Source organism: Stegodyphus dumicola, chromosome X1, assembly GCF_044657685.1.
Source record: "Stegodyphus dumicola isolate Sdum_Otavi_A_Nest chromosome X1, ASM4465768v1".
NCBI classification, from domain to species: Eukaryota; Metazoa; Arthropoda; class Arachnida; order Araneae; family Eresidae; genus Stegodyphus; species Stegodyphus dumicola.
In genome coordinates this window covers 46420030-46432027 of record NC_140780.1, presented here as the reverse complement: position 1 = coordinate 46432027, position 11998 = coordinate 46420030, and the positions used below count along the sequence as shown (strand labels likewise).

General features: G+C 32.9%; 1 protein-coding gene across 1 annotated transcript in view; it reads left to right on the top strand.

The window, feature by feature from the left end:
• The first annotated feature begins 3369 nt into the window (after nt 1–3369).
• LOC118203837 (UPF0462 protein C4orf33 homolog) overlaps nt 3370–11998 on the top strand; it is a 61414-nt gene continuing 52785 nt past the window's right edge. Inside the window, exon 1 of the mRNA XM_085807090.1 lies at nt 3370–3478. The gene's annotated coding sequence lies outside the window, so the exon portion shown is untranslated. The remainder of the gene's footprint in view (nt 3479–11998) is intronic.

Here is an 11998-nt window from a genome sequence, read left to right as displayed (position 1 = left end):
AAATTTCTATAAATAAGTGTCTTTATATCAATAAATTTTAAATTTTCATCAGTTTTTAGCATTAAACAATACTTGAAATTGCTCATTGCTTGTGGCTTCCTTTGTGGTTACAATTAAAACAAACGCCAACGTTATTAGTTCACGTCTATCACCACCTACAAAGCGCCCTTATCTTGTTTTGAAGAATCTCGTGAAAGGAAAAATTGGGAATTGGGGACATCGCGCTAGTTCCCTCTCGGATCTTTTGGTTTCCCTTTTTTTTAGATCGGCTAAATATATTTTCGCCTTTAAATAATATTATACCTCACCAATTTTTTCTTTTTTTTTCCCTCTCATACTGTTTCTTACTATCTGTTAAACGTCCAAATGTAAGGGATGGATTATTCTTCATTGCCTTAAATAAATTCTTAGAACTATGAGCTTATAACAGTGGGCCTCAATACGTTAAATTAGCATTAATTAACTAGTAATAAATTATGATAGTAAAATAATTAAACTTGTAATAAAGTATGATAGTTAAATTAATAAATACTATGTTTAATTTATGTTTTTAGTACATATACTCTGTAATTTACGCACACACACATATATATATATATATAGATATCCATATATGTTTTTTATTTTATTTTATTTTAATTATTGCAGTACATCGGAGTTACATTTACATTTTTTACACCTTAATGAGCCATTTTGTGCGGACGCGTAGGGAAATTGGATCAGAGAATTGAGTCTAAAAATTTTTTTAGGACAATTCATCTAATTATAAAAAAATTTTCGTAACACAAAAGTTTCAATTGTCTGTTTCGGCGAAACGCGTAATGGAGTTAGCTTGGTTCGACGTTTAACCAGAAATTTCCCTTGAAAAGCCAGGTTGGACATCGAATTGAGCTAATTTACCATTTTCCGCTTTATAATTTTTATAATTTTTCATGTCTTTTCATATGTTTTTATTTGTTTTATTTTTTTTAACTTATTCCATCGATCGGTTTTTATATGTTTTTACTTTTCACTTATCACATCGATAGGTATTTTACTGTATTTTTTTCCATTAACCTGTTTCCAACGATTAGTATTTTACTGTGTTTTTATTATACATTTTATTTCGTGTGTAGCCTAATTTTTCACCCTTCAATGTCATTGTTTATTAAAAAATGCTGTGTTGAACTTTTTCTTGCAGCCACAGCTCCTGGTAACTTTTTGGCGAGCTAACTACAATTTATCTTCTTCTCATTTCCTTAATTTTGCAGCATATTGCGCAAAAATGTTTTAGACCAAATTGGTCTTTTTATATAGTACTTACTACCTAGCTTTTTAATTATAGATATATAGATATATATAAACATATTTACTTTTTTTTGTGTGTGTATGTACTGTAACGTCTTAAGCTATTTATCAACCCTCACGAAGTTCTCAGGAAAAGAATGACCACCACGAAAGTTCCCAAGGACAGAGTATTTCTCAGCGAATTCTCGGAAAGAGGAAGTGACCAGCAGTCACAAAACAATCCCAGCTTTTTGTTCCTCTTATAGTTGTTCGAAAGGAGACATTGTTCAGTTTCCTTTCATCAGTTATAGGTTCAGTGTCACAGACCACCCGGTTTGAGACCCCAGTTGGAATCGAAAAGTTCCCACGGACTTTTTCTCAGGCTGTCTTCATCATATCCAGTTGTTAATCAAAGTGTGTCAGATTTATATGTTTAGATTGATAGGTCACTCATAACCCTGAATGGTTTTGAGAAACCGAATTTTAATGTCAAATTTTCAAATTTAAGAGGCATGTGTTATTTATCACTCGCCAATCAAGAGGCGCTTCTAAAATTACGGACAAATAACGATCCTGGAAGTTTTTCCGACAAGCCCAGGACAATTTAAACAAAATCGCAGGACAACGCCCAGGACAATTTGAACGAACGCAGTTCCAGAGATAGAGAAAGAATGAGAGTTAGTTGCAGTAAGTAGAGATAGAAACATTCTCTCGGGATTTTTCCAGCTCGGCCACGAGCAAATTTTTGTTTTGCTCTGAGTAGAGCGATACTAATATCTCGGTCACAAGATTTACAGCGAGGTAGTCGGGTTCGCCGCTACCTTACGAAGAGCACCCTACTCGGACACAGCTCAGTCCGGCCACCACCGGCTGAGAGGCTCGATTTATTCAAGACAGCCTCATCCTGAGCCTACCCTCCTCTTGGACTTTCCAAACCAGAACTTTCATCTAAACAGGACCTTATTTACCCTACTGTGAGAACAATATAAGTTTATTTATTTATTTATTAATTTATTTATTGCATATAGCCTAGAAAGAGCCCAATAAACCATCTACGCTACCTCTTGTCTTTCGAATTCGTCACAGTGCTTTTGTGGTCTTGTATTTTGTACGGTTCTATGTTCTTTGTCTGCTGCTGTTTTTTGAAAAATGTATGAAAATGTTGGGAACGAAATTAGCATAAGTTAGTTTAGTTAAATTAATATATACTTTTGTCTGATATTATGGGTCATATGCTGTTGTGTCTCAGGATGCATGCATACACAATACTTTGTATTCCATGCTAAATACCTTAATACGAAGCATTTTAACACTGTCACCTTTTTTCCCAGTATCACACCTATTCAGCATTACTAAAAACACTCACAACACACACACACACCTGTGAGACACTATGTATTGTAAATGAAGACAGGTTCTTCTCCTTTTAACTACACTCATGGACACAATCGTATTTTAGGATATTTTCTACTTCTTTTCCTTTTCCTTCTATAGCCCCACCTTTTTTTTTTCCTCTATTATTTTTTGAGCCATTTATTTTATATTTTATTTTGTCCCATCTTTTCTTCCTGGCCTTTCGAACTCGTACAAAATGTACGAAGTTCCTTTTTACTCTCCTCTGAAATACAAAATTGCCCCCCTTTCTATATACCTTTCCTTCGCACCTAAGCTTGATTTTTCGCCCATCGGTGCAGAACAAGACTGCTGTCTACTTTGTCTGTGCATATCTTTCAGCTACTCAGGTTACCGTAAATGAAACAACTTGGCGATAAATGAAACCGCAAGTTGGGGATAATCCAAGGGCACTCTAAAATATAGGCTAACCTTCTTTTTTTCTTTAAACTTTGTTTTCTATTACTCTCTTATATCGTCTCGTAATTTTGTCTAAAATGATATATTCAAGCCCAGCTTCAGCATTTTCGGTGCTTTAGGCAAATATATTAATAATTCAGAATTATTATTTTTTGCTGGTCGTGAAAACAGCGATTTAGGCCAAGGAAGTTGGAAAAATTTAAATTTAAACTCCTTGATTTAGGCAACTACCTACGTCGTCAGTGCTAGAAGTCAGCTCTCGTTGTATTTTAATTCCTAAATTTAACGACCGAAGGACTTCGTGGGTGCAAAACCAGACACCGGTGTTCTTCGTTCGTTTGTTAAAGTGGAGCGAACTTCGAAAAACTTATCTAATAAATTCTTGATTCTGTTATTAAAGGTAATTTTTTTTCTGATAGTGCTATATCCGAACCAATAATTTCTGCTTTAAATTAAACCAAACTCGGCATGTTTCCTTTTCTTGAAAGAGCAAAAGTTTTAAATGATTATTACTAGTACTGAAATTCTAAGAAGGCGCATTAAAATTATGATGTTAAGTTACGTTTATGCAAGTTGAAATATTAAAAGTAAATTCGAAAAAGGAGTTTATTTTGCTGCCTAAAAATATTAATTTTTAGTTATGTTTAAGGTTTTCTTCATTGTATGGATTAGAACTACATCAGTTGCATTACGCAAATTTTAGACACGAAATCACGAAAGAAGCAGTTTTGCCCTACAGATATAAAAATTTAGTACCCCAAAACTATAAAGATTTGATAGGAATGGAAATTCCCCCCCCCTTCCCCAGAAAATTGCCATTTGTTGATTATCAAAACATATTGCGCCTCGTTTAAATGCAGTTAATGTAAGACAGAGTATCATCGGTAATTAGAGTTCAGATTGCCATTCATATTTTTTGTCAGATATAAAAATGTACACAACTTTGTGAAAGAAAGTTTAATAAGAGCCAATTACATTTAACAAATTATGTATTGTTGTAAAACCTATTATGTGTTAAATGCTAAGTGGATGGAATTTGCATCGTTTAGAGATATTAAAAATTTAAACAAAGGAAAACTGTGTGAGATGTGACTATTTTTCCTAAAAACAGATAGGGCTTTAGTGTAGAATTGGGTGCCCCTTCGATTGGCGCCATTTTTAAAAAAATTTTGCCGATTAAACCTCACTTCTGGTTACCGCGATAGTTTAAACTTCCCGATTTTATTTATGTGAAAATGGATTGATCTGTACATGGACATATTTAAGGCAGTGCGCAATGCCTAGTTTGTGCAATTCTAGGATTTTTTTTTTAAGTAAAAACAGATCAATGTGTACATGGACACAGATCTTATGCAATTCTTCGACTTCTTATTTTGGTTTTGTGTGGCAGCCATATTGAAATTGTGACTTCCTGCCACCGATCTTGGCGTCAAAAAAGAATCACCAATAAACAATGGGCACCCAATTGTAAACTTTTACCGACATCTGCAAGACTATCTCTCTCGAAATCATTTAAGACCTTGACATAAATTTACGCCATACTCAAGGTTGTTGTGCTACTAATTTCATATTCTATAGTTTTCAGAAAATTGTTGAAAAACACTTTAACAGGAAAATTTTGTAAGTAGGAAGAATGTGAGATTGTTGACATTGTTTCACAGGTTATTTTAAATTGAAATATTTCTGAGTTCCTGCTGTGGATTTGATCATGTAAGGACATCATAGCTTCCAAATCTTGCAGTTTTTTTTATCACATCTTCCAGTCTTCCTGTAGATCACTGAATCTTCAGGCTTTTGATTTGTAGCTTTAAAAAAAAAAAGTATTTTACAATGATAAAAGAATTTATTTAATTAATGAAATGAGAATTTATTTAATTAAATTGTGCAAATTGCATTATCTCATTCTCTAGTAATTTTCTGCATAATTTTCCTTGTTAAATTTGTTTTGATATGAATTGTCTTAATGTTCTGTAGATATTTATGGAACTTTATAAAGATTCAACCAATGTTTAATCCATTTATATTTGTATTAACTTTGCATTGCATTACTAGGTCTACATTACTGAGATTATCCACACCATAGTACATATGCTAATTAATAATTTTATTGGTTAATCTTTGGATTATGGTAACTTGGCGATTTTTTGTCGACCAACCCTGCTACAGCAACCTGCTAGTTTTTGTTTGGACGCCAGTTTCTTTTTACGAAGTAAAGGCAATTTTTTTTTTTACTCAACATTTTTTTTCCAACAATCTGCTAGCCAAATTACGCTTATGCTAGAACTTTTATGGAACAAAAGTGCTTAATCATGACCAAAATTAGGTAGAAATTGGGAGAAAGTGCAGAATCGCCCACTGCTTACCGCGTTTTTAAGAATTACACATACACGGAATCCATGTACACATTGACCTATTTTCACTTAAATAAACATCCCAGAATTGCACAAAAATGGCATTGCGCACACTCTTGACTTTATCCATGTACACTGCTAAAGTCCTAGCTAGTAACCTTTATCGCCTTACCAAAATGTCACCAAACTACCTGTTACCATATTCCAAAGATTAGCCATTTTATTTTCATCATGTTTAAAAGTACTTTAATGATAAAAGGTTTCATCCTCTACTGAGTATATTCTCTGTATAAAAGTGTTCGAAAGTTAAAAAATAAAATTTGCCAAAAATTATAAAATTTAGAATATCTATTAGGCAAAGGTTTCTAAATCACTTTGGTTTTCTAAATCACTTTGGTTTTCTAAAAAACTTTGGTTTTTTATTCTATCAACTTAATTACATTGGCAATATACATTTAATTAATATCGTAATTCCTAGTCAATTTGCTTACTAAATTTCTCAAAATCCTTACTAGTTTAAATTTCTTTTTTGAGAAATTCACTACTTTTGGTTTTGAATGTTACTGAACCCATGCCTATATGGATGACAAAACAAGAATTGAGTAATTGAAGAGTTAGGTTTAGAGGCAACTTTACGTTGTTAAGATCTGTCTCCTGCCTGCTCAACAATTATTCACTTATGCAAATTAATTTAGTCTTAAAAATTTGGTTGATCTTTGGATTATGGTAACTTGGCGAAAATTTGGCGACCAACTCTGCTACAGCAACCCTCTATTTTTTTTCGCCGCCATTTTGTCTTCACGAAGTAAAGACATGTTTCTTTTTTTTTTATTTACTCAACACTTTTTCCAACAATATACTAGCCGAATTACACTTATGCTAAAAATTTTATGTAACAAAACTGCTTAGTCATGACAAATATTAACTGCAAAATTGGGAAAAAGTGCGGCCCACCAGCGGCCGAGCGGTAAAGACGCTGAACACTGGTAGTTCGGTCTGAGGTTCGAATCCCACGAACGGGCTGGCTGCATGGGCGTTTTCGTGGTTTTCCCCATGTGTAACGTGTATACGAGCCAGTTTCCCTTAGAAAGTCCTCCACGAAAGGCATCCCTCCCTTTAGGCAGATAGCCCTCGTGTGCTTTGCCATAATTAAATACACCAAAAATGGGAAAAAGTGCAGAATCGCAAACTCCTTGCGCATTTTTCAGAATAGCACATACACATAAACCATTTACACGTCGACTAATTTTTATTTAAAAACAAATCCCAGAATTGCACAAAAATGGCATTGCACACACTCTTAACTTTATCCATCTACACTGCTATTTTCTCATAAATTACAAAAATTTGCACGAAAATGCAGGAAAATTTTCTTAATCTTTAAACTCAATAAAAAGCACATATATGAAATTACCTGATCGCGAAAAAGTACATACCCTTTCCAAGGATGAACATTTCCACGTATAAAATAAATAAAATATCCAAAAACTTTTACCTCTAAATTATCTATTATATTATAAACGTCACTAACGAATTTATACGCAAACATTAAAAATAGTTACAAATTTTTAGTGTCAAATATTTAAATTATTTCCATACACATTTACTTCAACTGAAACGTATACCAAATTCCTACAAACATAAAATTCACAAACTAACTATCATTTAATTAAAATATCACTAAACCATGTACACGTCGACTTATTTTTACTTAAAAAAACATCCCAGAATTGCACAAAAATGGCATTGCGCACACTCTTCACTATATCCATGTACACTGCTTTTTTGTCATAAATTAGAAAAATTTCACAAAAATGCATGAAAATTTTGTGAATCTTTAAATCTGGTAAAAAGAACATATATGAAATTACCTCATCGCGAAAAAGTATATACCCTTTCCAAGCATGAACATTTCCACGTATAAAATAAATAAAATATCCAAAAACTTTTACGTCTAAATTATGTATTATATTATAAACGTCAGCAACAAATTTATACGTAAACATTAAAAATAGTTACAAATACTTAGTGTCAAATATTTAAATTATTTCCATACACGTTTACTTCAACTGAAACGTATACCAAATTCCTACAAACATAAAATTCACAAAATAACTATCATTTAATTAAAATATCACTAAACCATGTACACGTCGATTTATTTTTACTTAAAAAAACATCCCAGAATTGCACAAAAATGGCATGCGCACACTCTTCACTATATCCACGTGCACTGCTTTTTTCTCATAAATTAGAAAAATTTCACGAAAATGCATGAAAATACTCAACGTATACTATTCAAACGTATTCCAAAATACTTCAAATATATAACTCACAAAATCACGATCATTAAATTAAAATATAATTAAATTAAAAAACACTACTTAAAATATAAATAAGCACATACATTAAATTAATAAAAATTAGATTACAATCCTAATTACTTTAAATCATTTCTAATAACAATTTTCCAATAATACCACATTAATTTATTTACTCCTTACATTTAGAACAATGCATAAAAATAATATCCTCAAATGATTAAAAATACTAACTTACCTAATCTTCTTCAGAACCTTCATTACGTGGCTGCAGTACTACTGCTAATTTCTAAATCCGAAATCCAGTAGTCAACTGGAAGTCTATCCACCAAGTAATAAGAAATTAATAAAATTTCACCTATACTCAAAATACTTTCAGCAAACCACGTACCCTTCCTTACACTGCATTTCACAAAATGTCCATTTTCACCAGATTTCTTGCACCGCCATTTAAACTTAACTGTAATATCCTTCCTTTCACACAATCTCAACTTATTATTATTATCAGATAAACGCATTAAAAATTTAAATTCACTTTACATAGCGCCATGCAATCCGAAAATTAATCAACACTATTTCACACAACACACAATGAAGCTTAATACAAAATAATTTTTCCAAATTAACCCCCTTTTCCGATTAAAGAACTGTAATTCGTCCATTAATGTCGCACGACATATCTCATGATCTCTCATTTCCCTCACACAAAATAATGCGTAATCGGAACAGTACTTCTCACATTATTACCAAAGTCCTAGGTAGTAACCTTTATCGCCTCCAAAATGTCGCCAAACAACCTGTTACCATATTCCAAAGATCAGCCAAAAATTCTTTAAAAAAATTTTTGGGATTAATTTTTTGGGAATATTATATATTTTTCATGGTTTTCGATACGTGCACTTAATTACATATACTCCCAAAATTTAAATTATATTGTAAATTAGTTTGCAGCAATAATTAATCGGCTAATCTTTGGAATATGGTAACAGGTAGTTTGGCGACATTTTAGTAAGGCGATAAATGTTACTAGCTAGGACTTTAGCAGTGTACATGGATAAAGTCAAGATTGTGCGCAATGCCATTTTTGTGCAATTCTGGGAATTTTTTTAAGTGAAAATAGGTCGACGCGTACATGAATGATATCGTGTATGTGCAATTCTTAAAAACGCGGCAAGCAGTGGACAATTCTGCATTTTCTCCCAATTTCGCACCTAATATTCGTCATGATTAAGCACTTTTGTTTCATAAAAGTTCTAGCATAAGCGTAATTCGGCTAGCAGATTGTTGAAAAAAAAAAAATTTTCAGCAAAAAAAAAAAAAAAAATGCCTTCGTGAAAACAAAATGGCGTCCAAAAAAAAAAAAAAAACTAGCAGGTTGCTGTAGCAGGGTTGGTCGCCAAAAATCCCCAAGTTACCATAATCCAAAGATTAGCCAATTAATCTTTTATTTAAATTTACTTTAAATTACCTTTATACGAATAGAGAATATTTCTTAATTAAATATCAATACATTTTATATCAGAATCATAATATAAATAATTCTTTAACCTGGAGCATGTGTTATAAAATAACTGTAAGTCAATTTGAATTTCTTCTGAAATGATGGGTAAAAATATAATTACGGGAGCCCCTTGGCGATTTTTGGCGGTACATGGGCACCAAGTTTGTGCAGTGCTTTCACCTGTTATTTTGGCTTTGTAGCAGCAATTTTTGCACCAAAATTCGCCACTATACAAATCCAAAATAACAAGTCAAAGAATTGCACAAAGTCGGTATCTATTTATACATTGACATATTTTCACTTGAAAAAAACATCAGAGAATTGTACAAACTAGGCGGCATTGCACACTCTCTTGACTTTGTACACATCGATCTAAATTCACTTAAAAATTCAAAGGATCTGCCAACAAAAAATATATAACCTCAATAAACTACATTTTAAATCAAACAATGAAGTAACATAAAAACAAATTCATCTTAGCACTACACATAGGAAATCTCCACTTACCTTATTTATAGATTTCCCTGTCTTCATTCAAACAAAATTCCTTAACAGCATCCAAAAACTTCCTAAAATTATGTGTTAATCTTTGGATTATGGTAACTTGGCGAAAATTTTTCGACCATCCCTGCGACAGCTACCTGCTAGTTTTTGTTTGGATGCCCTTTTTTTTCACAAAGTAAAGGCATTTTTTTTTTTTTAACTCAACATTTTTTTCCAACTATCTGCTAGCCGAATTATGCTTATGCTAGAACTTTTATGGAACAAAAGTGCTTAATCATGATGAAGATTAGGTGTGAAATTGGGAGAAAGTGCAGAATTGCAAATTGCTTGCCGCGTTGTTAAGAATTATACATACACGGTATCCATGTACACGTCGAGCTATTTTCACTTAAAAAAAAATCACAGAATTGCACAAAAATGGCATTGCGCACACTCTTGACTTTACCCATGTACACTGCTAAAGTCCTAGCTAGTAACCTTTATCGTCTTACCAAAATGTCGCCAAACTACCTGTTACCATATTCCAAAGATTAGCCAATTGGAATCTGTATATTGGTGTCGTCCTATAAATTCACAAAAATAAGAGTAAAAAATATCCTCCATAGTGCAGGTATCCTCCAACGTTAGATCATGCACATTTCCTTCCGGCAAACAGCACACTTATAATGGCAACTAAGTAAACCTTCATTTACACATCAGTCAGTTAATGCTTTTTCCATTTCATTCCAAATAGCTCAGAAACTTCAAATTAATCTTAGAACATTCAGCCATTTTACTATGTAAACCATAAAATAACAATGTATTTCTTATCTAAAACCAATCCCATCATTCAAATTCACCACAATCACGCAACCAATTATGTCATAACAGGATTTCCATAGCATTCAGGCACTCATCTTACCATAAATGAAACAATAACTTAGCGATAATCCAAGGGGCATCCTTTAATCTACTCTAACGAAATGATCGTTCCACGCAGTATGAAATCTTACTGGAAACTTCCAGTGTTCCATGATTAGTTACAACTGAGTTTTTTTCATATGAAGGCATACGAGCGACTGAGTGGTCTACTCTAATGAAATGATCATTCCACGCAGTATGAAATTGTACTGGAAACTTCCAGTGTTCCATGATTAGTTACAACTGAGTTTTTTTCATATGAAGGTATACGAGCGACCGAGTGGTCTACTCTAATGAAATGATCGTTCCACGCAGCATGAAATCGTACTGGAAACTTCCAGTGTTCCATGATTAGTTACAACTGAGTTTTTTTCATAGGAAGGCATACGAGCGACCGAGTGGTAAAACTGCCTAGCATTCATAGTTTGACCCAAGCTCAAATCTTGGGAAATGTGCTGACTTTTTGAGTTTTCGTGGTTTTCCCTACGTGTAAGTTAATATGAGCTAGTTATCCTTAAAAAGCCTTTTACCAAGGTATCTCTTCTCTTAGGCATGAAATCTTCGAGTGCTTTGCCAGAACCTAAATAATCTAATCTAATCGAACCGCTCATGCAGATGTGGATAGATATTACAGACAGGCTTGCTTATATAGATTTGGATAATTAAAAAAACGTAAAAAAAAAAAAAAAAAAAAAAAAAAAAACTATCTTAATTCATATAAACAAATACAGTGGAATAAATAAGCTTGATATTTTAATTTCCCATTGAAATCTTCTAGTACTAATCTGAATCTTTCATCTGAACTTCTTTGTGTAACATGCAATGACAGCAGTACCTTAGTTTTTGTGAAAAGGATACAAGTAAAAGTTATGAGGTTTCAAACTGAATTATTCTCTCAAAAATATATGCAACACGAGGGTGCTGCTGTGTATAGGATTACTATGCCTCGTGAAACCTGTCTTACACGTATATTTCTAGAAAATGACTACTGTTTACATCAGGGGTTTCTAATAAGGTTGGTATGGACCCCTTTGGGGTCAATTAAATTTTAAAGGGTGTCTGATTGTCAAGAGGTCGACTGGCAGACAATGACTGAATAAGCACTGACAATTGATCAGCACAATCAAGGTCCCATTGATTACCAAAAATTGATAATTAACAATTGTTTATTGATTAAAACCTTTATCATACAAGTCTTATTCAAAACACATGAGCGTGCTAAGTTTGGAATTTAAAGCCATCTGAAAAAAATATCCTCAAATTGAAGCTGTTTACTGGACCAACAGTATTGACTTTTCCCTCTTGTTACCCTGAGAAAATAAGCTTGGTACTTTTCCGTTTCG